Genomic DNA, 16,041 nt, shown 5'->3' with positions numbered 1-16,041 from the left:
ACATAGCTGGGCAATTTAACCCGGCTAGGCAGGAGTGACTGTCTCCCTGGAGCTGGGGTCTCAGCCCAGGTGTCTCTCTGCCCTTCCCCCCAGTAGCGCCCCACATTGAGTTCCAGCCCCACATTCACACCCACAAGTGCTGGTGGGTTCCAGTCCCAGCTGAACACGCCCACCCGGCCCTAGTGCGGAGCAGAAGGGCCCAGCGCTGCCCCACAGACCCTCTGGCTCTCCGAGCCCGCTCTTACCCATCACCGCAGCACGTCTGGCCCATGCTGAACGCTGCTGCTCTGTGCAGAGAGGCTGGCACTTCTCGCTCCTGCCGTACGAGGGGCAGGTGCTGCTACCGACTGCTCCCCCTAACCCCCGCCCTGCTGCGCTCTGGGGATGCTGCCCTGCTGTGGAGCTCTCAGGTGTCTTGAACTGGAATTTGTTTGGAGAGAAACTGCTAAGAAGCCCTATCAGCCCCGAGCAGAGAATACCTGGGAGCCTGCCTGGGTCGGGCGGGTCTGGTACAGCCTCCCCCCAGATAAGGCTCTTCCCTGGACCTGCCACCCATTGGAATCTGGAACGATTCCCTCCGAGGTAACACCCGGGGCAGCCAGGGCAGGGCAGGGTACGGCCTGCTCCCCTGGAGCGTTAGGGCTTTCAGGAGTCAGAGGTGCCAGCGGAGCAGGTTGTACGTTAAAGCAGCGAAGGCAGTTGGGGGGGGGGGAGGGGCGCAGAGGAATTGGGTGCTTTGCCATTGCACTTGATCAGCTCAATTTGAAAATTCTTTCAAAGGAAATCCAGATGTATACATCTGACTGGGGTACATGTACACACATACACATGCACACTCACATGTGCACACACTCATGTGCACATACACGTACACGCATACATACGCACATGTACACATACACATATATACAGACGTACACATACACGCACACACACTGTCCCTGGAGCGCCCTAGGTTGCGACTGACGGGGTGGCTGGCTATTATGGAGGCAGAAGGGGGTTGGGAGAAAATAATCAAGAAGAACTTTTGCTGAAAATGCAAACCTAAGCTGGAAATCTGTGCAGGGCTGGGTCAGCGAAAATGATCTTTTGAGCTGTTCTTATTAACCGTGGTCCTGTACTTCCTGGTTTGCGTCGGACCCAGGCAGGAGACTGGGCTGCTCTCAGCTGTAGAAGCCATTGGAATGAGCCAGGTCGGAATGAGCCAGGCCCTCAGAGCCTTCTGCCACCAATCGCCCCAGCAGTCACTGATCCAAACCAAAGCACGTCCTTCCAGTCAGGCAGTTTCATATGCACACGTCAAACCCTTGGTTTGCCACTCAGACACCACGGTGATGGGCACAGTAAGGCCCGAGAGATGCTAAACAGGCAGACAGACAAGGAAATAGTGGCCCTGCCTACAGGTGTGTGTGTGGTGCAAACGGATGAACACCAGTTGCTGGCTGAAGGCACAACCTTAATTCCTGCATCTCCTGTCTGTCAGCTATCGTTCTCTTGGCAGCCTGAGCTCCGATTTCTAACGCAGCGTTTTGCTCTGGCCTATTGTGGTTCTCATGTCCGGGGGCGCCTTGGCCCCTGGTATCAGGAGCGGTGCTACGGAGGCTGCTTTTCAAAGGTCCTTAAGTAGGGTTGTCAACTTTCTACTTGCACAAAACCAAACGCCCTTGACCCAACCCCTTTCATGCCCTTCCCCAAGGCCCCACCCCCACTCACTCCAGCCCAGCCCACCTCTCTCAGTCGTTCGCTCTCACACCCTCACTCACTTTCACTGGGCTGGAGCTGGGGGTTGGATTGCAGGGAGGGGAGAGGGCTCCGGTGGGGATGCGGGTTCTGGGATTGGGCTGGAGATTAGGGGGTTGGGGTGCCAGAGGGAGATCCGGGCTGGGACAGAGGGTTGGGGTGCGGACTCTGGGAGGGAGTTTGGGTGCGGGAGGGGGCTCAGGGCTGGGGTAGGGGATTGGGGTGTGGGTGTGGGGTCTGGGAGGGATTAGGGTACAGGAGGGGGTTCCGACCTGGGGCAGGGGGTTGGGGTGGCGTGTGTGAGGTCTGGGAGGGAATTTGGGTGTGGGAGGGGGTTCCGACCTGGGGCAGGGTTTCTGGGTGCGAGCTCCGGCCAGGCGGCGCTTACCTCAGCCAGCTCTTGGTCAATGGCACACCGGTGCTAATGCAGGCTCCTGACCCCTGGTCTCCCTCCGCTGGCAGGCTCTGAGCAAGGCCTGCCCAGAGAACATGGAGAGAATATGGATGACGAGCTCTCGATCCTGCTGACAGCACCCCCTAGCACAGACAAACTCCAGCACATCTTGGAGGTGAGCAGAATGGGGAGGGGCCGCAGGGGTTTTACCTTAGCCCTGGGGACTCCTAGAAAGAAGAGACTGGAAAATCCATGTTTCTATTCGATCCTTCCGAGTATGCATTTGTGATATAAACTCACTGGGTGACCTTGGGGTAACTCACTTCCCCCTTACGGCATCAGTCTTCTCCACTATCAAATCTACACTGGGGAAGAAGGACAGAAGCCCCGACAACCACCTTCACCTCTGGGTGTCTGGTCCTGGGAGCCGAAACCAACTGGACTATCTGCCCCATCTCCTAAACTGCCCTGTCTTTCCCTCCTAGGGCCTTGTCCTTAGTGCTCAGCCTGGCCCCTTCCCAGCTTGTCCCTGACCTTTAAAGGACTCTCCAAGCCCCTCCCATGCCTGCTTCCCTTGGGGTCTCTCTCCTGGCTGAGTACAGGCTCCCCTTCTATCTTTCAGCAGGCCTGGGTCCTAGTCACAGGCTGCGTCTTGTCACGTGACCCCCACACTTATTCCCTTCACCCTAGGGAGCTGCATCACCTGGGCCAGGTGCAGTTGAGCTCCAACCCCTTTCCTGGCCATCTCACCCTGGGACAGGTTGAAACTGGTAACCTATTTGTAACAGTAACTGGTTGCTCGCAAAGGTGCTGAAGACACAATGGAAGAGGAAATCCTTTGGCCTGGATTGAAATTATTCCGACTGAAAGTGAATGAGAGAAAATAGGTCCAGAGTTCTCTTCCTAGCAGCAGAAAATGTAGCGATTGATAGAAGTTCAGGTTAGAAAGGACCATTATGTGCATCTAGTCGCCCCTCCTGTATAACTCAGGGCTAGAATGTGACCAAGTGGTTCCTTCAGCCAACCATAGCATGGGACTGAGTCAGAGCACGTCTTTTGGAACGACATCCACATGCAGGAGAGCCAGCTGGCTACCAGAAAATCTCTCTTCTGCAGTGACGTGGGGTTAAGGGACACGGGGGAAAAGACATGGCGGCTGTGACTAAACTTAGAGCAGCAAGGCCAGGAAAACCAGGGTTAGGTCCCAGCCCTGGCTATCAGATCTGCTGTTTTCTATTCCTGGCTTTGGGACCATGAGCGAGTCTCTGCACCGCTGGGTGCCTCGGTTTCCCCAGCTATCAAATGGAGCTAATCAAGGTTTTGTTTGTTCTCCCCATTATACAGGGTGGGAAATTGAGACACAGTTGGGACCTGTCTACACTACAGGTCTGTCGTGCGTTTGTAATCTGCTGACCCCCACATGTTGTTCAGAGCCTATGGACAACACAGCTCCTAAAGGTACCTTTGTTCTGTGCTTATCCCCTATGTACCAGCAGGGCTGGACGGCCTTTCTCACTGTGCTCTGGGGAGCAGGTCCTGGGTACTAAGGGTCTGAAGAAGCTCTCAAGGACTAATTTTTTAAAATAATTGTTATCAATGAATTGGGAGAAAACATACAATCACTGCGGATAAGATTGGGGGGTGACAAAATACAGGCAGAGTGGTAATTCCTGATGGGGAGAGGGCAGTGATACAGAGCGATCTGGCTCATTCGGCCAGCTGGACCCATTCAAAGAAAACAAGTTTGAGCAGAGCCCAATGCAAGGTCCTATACGTGGCAACAAGGCACGCCGGCTATACCTCCAGAATGGGGACGTGGATCCAGGAAAGCAGTGACTCTGAAAAGGATTTAGGGGCCAGCGTGGAGAAGCCACTCAACATGAGCTCCCAGTGTGATGCTGTGGTGAACAGGGCTAAAGCCATCATTAGACGTAGGAGCAGAGCCGTGAGTAGGATAGGGAGGTGACACAGCAGCAGTGAGACTGCTATTGGAATACTGCCTCTAGTCTTGGTGTCCTCCTTTGAAAAAGATGGTCCTAGAAATTGGAGCTGGGGCAGCAAAGAGCCACCAAATGTTCTGAGGGCTGGAGAAAAATGCCTTCTAGTGAGCTATTGAAAGAGCTCAACCTGTTTAGCTTATCAAAAGAAGATTGAAGGGGACTTCATTGAAGTGTTGAAGTGCCTTAATGGAGAGAAAATACTGGGTATTAAAGGGCTCTCTAGTCTAGCAGAGAAAGGCAGAACAAGACCCAATGGCTGGAAGGTGAAAAGAGACAAATTCCTATGACAAATAAGGCACAAATATTCAACAGCGAGGATGATTGAACACAGGAAGAAGCTACCAAAGAAAGTGGTGGATTCTCCATCTCTTGATGTCATTAATAAAGACTAGATGCCTTTCCGGAATGTGTTTGCCCCAAAAGTAGCTATTGTGGTAGACAGGAGGCCTGTGATATGCAGGGGGTCAGATTAGATGCTCTAACGGTCTCTGCTACCCATAAAGTCTACTCATTTCTGAGAAACCGAGTGTAGCATTGGGAGCAGCTTGTGATGTTTTACTGTCTAGCCAGCTTGCTTCCTAGAATGAACACTCATTGAGTGGGGTGATCCACAGGGAGTAGCTCAAACCTCCAAAGTGTCAGCCCTGTGGCAGGACATTAGCACTGCAGGGGAGGGGTGGGTGTGGCAGTGACATCACAAAGGCCTTTTGCAGGACCTGAGCCTATTGGCCAAAGGTGCAGGGGAGGTGGTGACCTCACAGAGGGATGCTGACATCAGCCAGGCAGGACAGGGGCGCAGGGCCAGGGAAACCTCAGAGACCCCTGTGGCTTTGCTTCAGCAAGTCCCCTTCTCGAGATCTCTCTTTGAGGTCTGAGAGAATATTTGGGTTCATGTATGTGAGCACCAGGAGGAACCTCTTTTGAGTTTTCTCCTTTCTTTTTCCTGATTTCACTAGAAAACTGACGTCCCTGTTTAGAAGGTAAGAGCCTCCGAGAGGTTTGGAACCTGTTGAGTCTGATGCATCTGGCGCCAGCTGGATTTTAGGCATGGAAAACACTAGCTTAAGGTGGCCAAATTTTATTCCCCACCTGGGATTTTGTCCCTTAGAATCTCTGGGGACATTAAGGTTTGTCCTTTTTCTTTTACCTTTTCCTCCATCCCTCCCTCCTTTCTCTTCATCTCTTACTTATTTTGTCCTTTCCCCGTTCCCCTCCCACCACCAGGAGGGGGTGTGTGTGTGTCGTGGGGGGTGCTCTACAACTCCGATTGTGGGAGGTCCACCGAAAAATGTGGCGTTGAAATAGTGCTCAGACAGTGATCCCCAGCGGTGACCTGGGCCATCCTTTGGGCTCTCTGGTGAGAACCCTCATCCCCCCGCCCCTCGGTCTCTACCCTGATTGGCTGAGCAGGGGGTTATTGACAGGGAGGAGACTCAGGTCCCTGTTGTTTTCTTTTAAGACCAAGTAAATAGTCATAACCAGTCATATGTTCAACAAATTTTGCTGCTTCTCTGCAGTTCATTATTTTCTCTACCATTCCAGTTCTCCTAAAATACTTGCTGAATAATTACTATGAACTCTTGCTGGTCTGGAACTCACTTGAGAACACTTTATTCAGGTCATTCAATGTCTGAAATTCAAGATCCGATGGTTAGTTTGAAAATCAGGGCTCTTGGGTCCTATTCCCAACTCTGCCACGGACTGGCTGTGTGACCTAAGACAAGTCAATTCTCCTTTCTCAGCCTTAGCTTCTCCCTCTTTCAAGTAGGGATAACAATCCGCTCCTACCTACCTCCCGACAGGTGGAGAATGGGGATCTATTGGAGAGTGTCACTAGGAGCAGTGCATAAGATGAGGTGTCCTATCACGTTTACACAGATCAGATTATGACATAATAGAATGGCTTAAATAGTCTATTTTATTTGTATTTTATTATGTTGCAATTGTTAAGAGCAGCAACTACTTAGCTCAGACTGAAACATCTCATCTAATTTTTGAGATCTAAGTGTCTCCTCTTTGTGTAACTCAAACCTCCAAAGTGTCTGCCCTGTGGCAGGACATTAGCACTGCAGGGGAGGAATGGGTGTGGCAGTGACATCACAAAGGCCTTTTCCAGGACCTCAACCTATTGGTCAAAGGTGCTGGGGAGGTGGTGACCTCACAGAGAGATGCTGACATCAGCCAGGCAGAACAGGGGCGCAGGGCCAGGGAAACCTCAGAGTCCCCTGTAGCTTTGCTTCAGCAAGTCTCCTTCTCGAGGTCTCTCTTTGAAGACTGAGAGAGTATTAGGGGTCACGTACGTGAGCGCCAGGAGGAACCTCTTTTGAGTTTTCTCTTTTCTTTTTCCTGATTTTACTAGAAAACAGACGTCCCTGTTTAGAAGGTAAGAGCCTCCGAGAGGTTTGGAACCTGTTGAGTCTGATGCATCTGGCGCCAGCTGAATTCTAGGCATGGAAAACACTAGCTTAAGGTGGTCGAATTTTATTCCCCACCTGGGATTTTGTCCCTTAGAATCACTGGGGACATTAGGGTTTGTCCTTTTTCTTTTACCTTTTCCTCCATCCCTCCCTCCTTTCTCTTCATCTCTTACGTCTTCTGTCCTTTCCTCTGTTCCCCTCCCACCACCAGGAGGACTCTGTGTGTGTGTCGTGGGGGGTGCTCTGCAGTGGGAACAGGGACAATTCTCCAACTTTGGGCAGTCGAGAGCCTGGGTGAGATAAGGGGCGTTAAAGCCCTTTGTAAAGGAGAAAGGGGAGTTTCACGGTGTTGAGCACCAAGGAATTCTAAACTTTGCTAAAACATCTAGTCTGCAGAAACCAGAAATGGTTGGGGCCACATTGTAACCATTGTCTTTTTTAAAGCCCATTGAGGGATGTGAGTCCCACCCTTTTAGGTATCTGGGGAGCTGGGAGAAGAGAAGAGGTGGCTGTCTCCATTTTATGGCCTCAACAAACTAAGTGCTGTGCCCCAGTTCTCGTCAGAGATCCCTGAAAAAGAACGTCTTCCTATCCATTAACATACCTGGAAAGATACTGGAACTCCTTATTAAACAATCAGTTTGTCAGCACCTACAGGACAATTTGGTTCTTAGGACTAGTGAGCATGGACTTGTCAAGAACAAATCATTCCAAACCAATCCTAGCTCCTTCTTTGGCAGGGTTACGGGCCTAGTGGAGGTGGGTAAACAGTAGATGTGATCCATCTTGGTGTTAATAAGGACATTCTCACAAACAAACTAGGGAGATGTGGTCTAGATGCAATTAGTATAATATGTGTGCACAGATGGTTGAAAGCCCGTACTCCAACAGCCCAGAACCAAACACTCCTCCTCCTGGGCAGTGCGCTCTGACCTCTAATGGTCAGATGCTGCTTAGCACTGTCAGAGCAGCTTTTGCTGGGGGATTCTCCCAGCACTTTCCAATAGTGGGAAAGTATGAAATCCCCATTTGACTGCTGGGGACAGAGCCTAGAGCGGGGAGCAACTTGCCCAAAGTCCCACAGGTCAATAGGAAACCAGCAATGTCCAGTGTGGCCCGAATCTCACACGCTCCTTTGTCTCCTTTGGGTCTCACAGGAGCTCATTGAGGAGCTGCCTGATAACTCTCCACCCGGCGGCGCCGTCCTCGCTAACTCCCTGATTGCTGTGGGCAACCTCAGGTACCGAGACCCTCCAGCCCGGTTCCCCTAAGCCCAGTGCTGCTCAGGCCCAGGGCTGGGAGTCACTGCCCCTCCCACTCCCACTCCCAGGTCACCGCCCAAGGGTGGCTCCTCTGGCAGAGGTGCGGGGAAGGGTCACTCTCTCCTGGCTGGGCTGTTCTTTTCACTCCAGTAACATTGCAACGGCTTTGGGGAGAGGCTCACTCCCAGGATCAGATACAGGAGGGGCAGCAGGGTGCAGGGAACAGGTGCTATTCCTGCCCTGCCACTGTCTGTCTGAGAAACCTTGGCCTTATCATTCCCTGGCTCGGTGCCTCAGTTTCCCTTCTTGCCAGCCTGTGCCTATTTCCCTGCAGTTTAACCTGCGTGTTGGTGCCAGTCCCATCCCCGCACTGCACAGTCTAATACCGGCTCCTCTCTCTTCCAGCACCATGACACCTGCTGTGGAGCCAGAGCTGGAGACCCACCTCCTCCGAGCTGCCCTGCACGCCGTCTTCACCCTGGGCATGGAGAAGGACACCACCCAAGTGCAGGTAGATCAGCTAAAGTCATGGATTGAAGAGCCAGCTGTCATTCTGCCATGAGTCCTTGCTAATTGCCTGCAGTGGGATGTGAATGAGAGAGGCCAGGATATGTGTTTGGGGGTCACACCAGTGCTTCCCAGAGACCCCACTTCCCATCCTGTGGCAAGTTTAGCCCCAGTTTCCCTAACTCTGACCCATGGCTCTCCCTTGCTTTCAGGATCTGCCTAGGGTCTTGCCAGACCTCCTGGACGCCATGCTGGGGAACCTACTGGCAGAGTCCCCAGACACCAACAGGCTCCAGTACATCTTGGAGGTGAGCCCGATGAGAGGGGTGGGGGCAATTTTACCTTCACTCTTAGATCCATTTTCCAGTCTGTCCTCCTAGCCGGGCCCCCAGTGGGCATCCTTGGTCAGGGCAGTCAGTGCAATGCCTCCTTTCCCCACAGCACATTAACTACTGGATCGTGTCCAGGGTGCCGCGAGAGAGAGCCAGGGCCGTTAAGAGCAGCACGGCCCTGCTCAGATTCACCATCACCCTCCCTGAGTTTGACGTAAGTGACCTCTGACCCCAGCTTCCTGACTCCAGGGGTAGGTGGGCTGGCTCCGACGGGCTGTAGGATCTGCTGCTGCAGGGGCTGTGGGTTAGGAGTGTTCCTCTTGGGGAGGCAGAGTCAGAGCAGAGAGTGAGCCTGGCTTGAGTCAAGTTCTTCTTGTCCTAGTTAAGTGGTGACTCTGGGCTTTTAAGGGGACTGTGCTCCAGGTTCATGCCTCCCTGTCATCCTGGAGCAGCTGGGGAAGCAAGTCCTCATGGAGGGCCCTGTCCACAGCCCTGTGCTCCAGGCTTCCTTGGGGGCAGAGGAAATTAAGGGTCTGGCTCTAGCTCCTATCCTCTAGCATCTCCTGCAGAGGGGCTAAGGGGAAGGAGAGTCCTGGCCCGGGGGGGACTGGGAGCTAACAGGAAAATGCTGATGGAGTCCCCTCTCCCTCTCCCGTCCATTAGAACACAGCGGAATTCCCCAGGATGGGTCACCACATGGCACAGCTGGCTCTGTCCATCAGTGACCCAGCCAAGGACATCAGCCGGCAGGCCAGAGAGGGGGTTTACCGGCTCTACCAGCTGCTGCTGCACCAGAGGGGTAAGGAACCCAGCTGGGAAATGGCACCCGCTAGAAGAGTGAGACTGGGACCCCAGCCAATTTCTCAAAGACTGACCCCGGCTGGAGGATGAGTCTCTCTATCTCTTTCTGTGTTCCACACCACGCCCTGCAATTCTGTTGGGCCAGGCACGCAGCGAGGACTCTGCCCACTGTGCAGCCACCAATGGGATTGGAAGGACACAAGCCCTGCGACCAGAAGGACAAATGTGTGTGTCTCTCTCCCTGTCACCTACTCCCTCCTGGGGGAAACCCAGCAGCTGATGGGGGACAAGGTGAGCAGCTGCATTAGACTCAGGAGATTGGGGCGGGGCCCAGGCCTCATTCCCATCCTGTGGCCATTCGCTGGCCTGGCACAAGGAGCCTGGTGGGGAATGAAAGGGAGAGCAGGTGCTCCTGGGAAGGGAGATGAATTCACCTCCATGAGCAGGAGCGAGCCAGCTTGTCCCCGGAGCAGCTCCACCCAGCTCTTTACCCAGACTAATTAATGACAAGCTTTGCCTCATCCCAGACTTACGTTCCTAGGACAGGGTGCTATCGCTCTTGGGAAGGGCAGGAGAGTCCCCCAAGTGCCCTCTGCGAGATTCTCCTGTCCCACAGGGCCGCACCCAATTCCTAGTGGTCTGGTGTCTGTGTCACCCGAGCCACCACCCAGAGCTGCTCCCATCACTGGCAGCCTGGGAGGCCAAGGACTGACGGGTGATGGCATCTGACCAGGCAGGGCTGAGGCACATGGGCAGGGGACGCTTGTCCTGCTGCTGGCAAGGCTGGACCCGTTCTGGAGAGAACAGGAGGATTCAGTCAGCAGTAGGGTTACCATGTCTAATAAATAAAAAAAGAGGACCCTCCACGGGCCCTGGCCCCGCCCATTTCCCCACCCCTAGCCCTGCCCCAACTCCGCCCCTTCCCCGCCCTAACTCAGCCCCCTCCTCCCTCCCACTCCCAGCCATGGGGAAAGGGCTGCCCCAGCACTACCGGCTTCACGGTTTGCCGGGCAGCCCCCAGACCCTGCGCCCCCGGCCGGTGCTTCCCCAGCGCAGCTGGAGCCCTGGAAGGGAAGTGCCTGGCCCGTAGCTCGGGGTCCGGAGGCAGGGGGGGCTGCCCGAAGCCAGTAGCGCTGGCTCGGGCAGCTCGGCTCTTAAAGTCTGAGAGGGGAGGAGCGGAGCAGCTCAGCTGGAGCCCGGGAAGGGAAGTGCCTGGCCGGCGGCTGGGGGTCCGGAGGCAGGGGGGGCTGCCCGAAGCCGGTAGCGCTGGCTCGGGCAGCTCGGCTCTTAAAGTCTGAGAGGGGAGGAGCGGAGCAGAGCAGCCGCGGGAGGGGAAGTGCCCGGCCAGCATTTTCCCGGACATGTTTGACTTTTCGGCAATTCCCCCCGGACGGGGGTTTGATTGCCGAAAAGCAGGACATGTCCGGGAAAAACAGGACGTATGGTAACCCTAGTCAGCAGGGGCTGCCGATCCGTCCCATTCACCAGGGCTGCCATCCTGCGGCTTCAGCATTAGTGGCTGGGGTGACTTGGGGAAAGGTCTCAACCTCCCCACATCCCACTTCACTGCTGCCAGAATCCCTCCTGCCCCCCCGCTACAGTCCCCTCCTTACCCAACCTGGGTGGGGCTGAAGGAGAGGGGTCTGAGAACTTGAGCTGTGGATTGGAGGTGGAACAGCTGTCAGGGGCACTGACGGGGAAGTGGCAGGAGCTCCCCGTACAAGGAGGGGGGTTGCCACTGGAGGTCACTAGGAAGGACAACAAGACTCCATCCTGGAGGTCAGGAGGGGGAATCCATCCCTCAGAGGTGGGCAGGGGCTGGGTGGAAATGCTGCTGGTTCCAGGGGCCGTTAATCCCCCCTGATTCCTCGGAGGCGTCTGAGTCTCAGACAGGTTCTCGTTCCCTTGCAGAATGAGGACGTCATGGCCAATGTGATGCGCCAGCTCCGTATCATGCGGCACTTGCGCCAGGTGCCCGAGGCGCTGCAGGGCCTGTGCCTCTGAGGCCACCAGCAACTCCCGCTCTCTGCTGCAGGTACTGCTCTGGCTCTCTGTAAATGGGGAGCTAGTGGAAGGGGAAATGGAGCCCCCTGGCACTCACAGAAACACTCGCCCCTCTCTGTGGAGCAGGGTCCTTTCCTCTGCCCCCAAATTCCTTCATCTGGGACAGGAGCTCTTTCCCTCACACCCATTCCCCTCCCCCCTTTCCTTGATCTACTCCCATCCCATTCCCCCTGCGCCCAGGCAGAGCTCTGCCTGCCCCATATGGTGCAGAAAGGCCTGTGATATGCAGGGGGTCAGAATAGATGCTCTAACGGTCTCTTCTGCCCATAAAGTCTACTCATTTCTGAGAAACCGAGTGTAGCATTGGGAGCAGCCTCTGCTGTTTTACTGTCTAGCCGGCTTGCTTCCTAGAATGAACACTCATTGAGCGGGGTGATCCACAGAGAGTAGCTCAAACCTCCAAGGGTTCTGGCCTGTGGCAGGACATTAGCACTGCAGGGGAGGGGTGGGTGTGACAGTGACATCACAAAGGCCTTTTGCAGGACCTCAGCCTATTGGTCAAAGGTGCAGGGGAGGTGGTGACCTCACAGAGAGATGCTGACATCAGCCAGGCAGGACAGGGGCGCAGGGCCAGGGAAACCTCTGAGTCCCCTGTAGCTTTCCTTCAGCAAGTCTCCTTCTCGAGGTCTCTCTTTGAGGGCTGAGAGAGTATTAGGGGTCATGTACGTGAGCGCCAGGAGGAACCTCTTTTGAGTTTTCTCCTTTCTTTTTCCTGATTTTACTAGAAAACAGACGTCCCTGTTTAGAAGGTCAGAGCCTCCGAGAGGTTTGGAACCTGTTCAGTCTGATCCATCTGTTCCACAAGTTCTTCAGTCCAATCCACTTCCCTATCTAATTTCCTTAATTTTTTAAAGTTAGCCCTTTTGAAAAAAAAAAAACCCTAGTCACAGATCTATTTTTGTTTACCCTTCCATTTAGTTTAAACTGAATTAGCTCATGATCGCTCAAACCAAGGCTGTCCCCTACAACCATTTCTTCTAAGAGATCCTCACTACTCACCAAAACCAAATCTAAAATGGCATCCCCTCTTGTTGGTTCAGCAACTACTTGGTGAAGGAATCCATCAGCTATCACATCTAGGAAAATCCGAGCCCTATTATATTACTAGCACTTGTCCTCCAGTCTATATCTGGGAAGTTAAAGTCTCCCATGATCACACAATTCCCATTAGTATTTACTTCATTAAAAACATTGAAGAGGTCTCTATCCCTATCCAAATCAGACTCTTGTTCTAACAGACAGCAACCCCCCCCCCCCCCCCCGAAAGGCAGAGATAGAGCCCAGGAATTGAGATGGTGGGGAAATTTCATTGAAACCGTTTCTGACCGAAAATCCTATTCAAACTAAACCTGTTTGTTTCTTGAAATCATAACAAGTGGCAATGAAAATTCTTTGTCACAATGTGTTAACTTGTCTCGTGGCACTCAAAGAGGAGACACTTAGATCTCAAAAATTAGATAAGATGCTTCAGTCTGAGCTGAGTAGTTGCTGCTCTTAACAATTGCAAAATAATACAATACAAATAAAATAAACTATTTCAGCCATTCTATTATGTCCTAATCTGATCTGAGTAAACATGATAGGATACCTCATCTTATGCACTGCTCCTAGTGACACTCTCCAATAGACCCAGCAGTCCTTATTTCCAGGCCCCTTCACTAACCACTGCTGCACACTCCCTCCCACAGCTGGCAATTACAACCAGGCCCTCATGTCCGGTCCCCCTGCTTTGAGAGGGAGTGTGCTCCGCTGGAGTGATTGGAGCAGGGAACTGGGAGTCAGGACTCCTGGGTTCCATTGCTGGTTTCCTATTGACCTGTGGGACTTGGGGTAAGTTGCTGCCCCCTCTAGGCTCTGTCCCCAGCAGTCAAATGGGGATTTCATACTTTCCCACTATTGGAAAGTGCTGGGAGAATCCCCCAGCAAAAGCTGCTCTGACAGTGCTAAGCAGCATCTACTCTTTACCCACCTCCTAACCCTGCCAAAGAAGGAGCTAGGATTGGTCTGGAATGATTTGTTCTTGACAAGTCCATGCTCACTAGTCCTAAGAACCAAATTGTCCTGCAGGTGCTGACAAACTGATTGTTTAATAAGCAGAGGCTGCTCCCAATGCTACACTCGGTTTCTCAGAAATGAGTAGACTTTATGGGCAGCAGAGACTGTTAGAGCATCTAATCTGACCCCCCGCATATCACAGGCCTCCTGTCTACCACAATAGCTACTTTTGGGGCAAACACATTCCGGAAAGGCATCTAGTCTTTATTAAATGACATCAAGAGATGGAGAATCCACTACTTTCCATGGTAGCTTCTTCCTGTGGTCAATCATCCTCGCTGTTGAATATTTGTGCCTTATTTGTCATAGGAATTTGTCTCTTTTCACCTTCCAGCCATTGGGTCTTGTTCTGCCTTTCTCTGCTCGATTAAAGAGCCCTTTAATACCCAATATTTTCCCTCCATTAAGGCATTTCAACACTTCAGTGAAGTCACCTTTCAATCTTCTTTTCATAAGCTAAACAGGTTGAGCTCTTTCAATAGCTCACTAGAAGGCATTTTTCTCCAGCCCTCAGAACATTTCATGGCTCTTTGCTGCCCCAGCTCCAATTTCTAGGACCATCTTTTTCAAAGGAGGACACCAAGACTGGAGGTAGTATTTAAATAGCAGTCTCACTGCTGCTGTATCACCTCCCTATCCTACTCACGGCTCTGCTCCTACGTCTAATGATGGCTTTAGCCCTGTTCACCACAGCATCACACTGGGAGCTCATGTTGAGTGGCTTCTCCACGCTGGCCCCTAAATCCTTTTCAGAGTCACTGCTTTCCTGGATCCACGTCCCCATTCTGGAGGTGTGGCCGGCGTGCCTTGTGAGTTTATATCACGAATGCATACTCGGAAGGATCCAATAGAAACATGGATTTTCCAATCTCTTCTTTCTAGGAGTCCCCAGGGCTAAGGTAAAACCCCTGCGGCCCCTCCCCATTCTGCTCACCTCCAAGATGTGCTGGAGTTTGTCTGTGCTGGGGGGTGCTGTCAGCAGGATCGAGAACTCGTCATCCATGTTCTCGGCGCAGGCCTTGCTCAGAGCCTGCCAGCGGAGGGAGACCAGGGGTCAGGATTATGGAACCTGGGGTGACTCGTGCCAGGATGACAGCAGAGAAGCTCTCTGCAGAGGGCCTGGTGCACAGCAGTGTAGGGAACAGCCAAGCTGCTAGGGATGGGAGCTGGGCTTCCTGGCAGAGTCCAGCACCCAAAGCCCGGCATCTGCAAGGAAGGGATTCCCCACAGAGGGGCAACATCATCTCCCACACACAGGGAGTCTCCCCCTGACACTTGATTCATCCTATGGCCTGTTCCCATCTCTACCCACCACACTCCCAACTCAGCAGCTCCAGCTACCGAAGGGAGCACGAAGCAGAGGCCTTCCTGCTCCTGGGACAGAGGAGTAGGTTGATGATCTACCTGGATGTGAGCGTTGGCCTTCCCCATGCCCAGGGTCTAGACTCCATTCAGGGCAGCGCACAGGAACTGCGATTCCTATTCTGGATCTAGTGGCAGCTTCAGTTTGCTGGCAGGAGACTGTACATGAGACCTTGCAGTTGCGGGGGTGACACAGGCACTAACATGTGCATGGGAGTTTGAGCAACAGGGCAGAGACCTGTGTGGGGCAAGGAGGGCAGGGATTTGGGAAGCAAGAGCAGAGGATCAAACCCTTTCTTAATGTGGGTCGGGATGATCCCCATTTCAAAGATAGAGAAAGTGAGGCACCAGGTGGGAGAGTGACCTCGCCAGGATCACGTTACCGCTCAGTGGCAGGACTGCAAACAACCCGTTCCCTGATCTCCTCACTGGACGCTGCTGCCCCTCCTGTATGACCCCTCCAGCCATCCTTGCCCACAGGCCATCCCCACCACTCTCCAATACCAGGCTGTTTCCACAATGGAAGCGGGCTTGTAACAGAGGTCACTCACCGATAGGTGCCCCTTCCTTCAAGGCCTGGGGTCACAGATTTCTTGGGCTAGCACGCCCGCCAGCAGGTTTTTGGCTGGGAACTCAGCCCTTCGACCAGGCGACCATCTTTTAGTCCCACTCCTTCCTGGGTCACGCTCATCCCAAACTAAAAGTCAAAAAATGTCTTTAACTGAAACAAGATCCTCTGTCCCTTGGGGCTTTTCCTCAGCCTGACTTTGGCTCGGCCTGCCCTTGCTGGCCTTGGTAGCCCTTTCTATGGCCCTGTACATCCCCTTCCTTAGAGACCGTGGGAGAACCAGTCCTACCCTGGATTCTAGGTTCTGCCCCAAGGCCCTGTACCCAACAGCTAGGCCTGCTCCTGTACCTTTGTTGCCGTTTCCCCTGGTTTCCCCTCAGCTGGAGCTCACTCTGTAATCCATTTGGCCTAGCTCCAGGCTTTATAGCCCACAGGCCAAGCCCCCCGTTATATACCCTCCTCCTTAGAACCTGGTCCCACACGGGGCAAGTTTCTATTCTTCTCCAAGCTTCATCCTCCTCATCTCATCGCTGTCACCC

At 53.4% G+C, this 16,041-nt stretch overlaps 1 long non-coding RNA gene across 1 annotated transcript; it reads right to left on the bottom strand.

Annotated features, from left to right (window-relative positions):
• Positions 1-160: 160 nt before the first annotated feature.
• Positions 161-15,937, bottom strand: LOC135978987 (uncharacterized). Its single transcript, XR_010596324.1, has 3 exons — positions 15,486-15,937; positions 2,129-2,216; positions 161-420 (listed from the first exon to the last, which is right to left on the bottom strand). It is a non-coding gene; the product is annotated as an uncharacterized LOC135978987 (long non-coding RNA).
• Between the last annotated feature and the right edge of the window lie 104 nt (positions 15,938-16,041).

The sequence above is a fragment of the Chrysemys picta genome, unplaced genomic scaffold (assembly GCF_011386835.1).
Source record: "Chrysemys picta bellii isolate R12L10 unplaced genomic scaffold, ASM1138683v2 scaf589, whole genome shotgun sequence".
Lineage (NCBI taxonomy): Eukaryota > Metazoa > Chordata > Testudines > Emydidae > Chrysemys > Chrysemys picta.
This window is presented reverse-complemented; position numbering and strand designations above follow the sequence as displayed.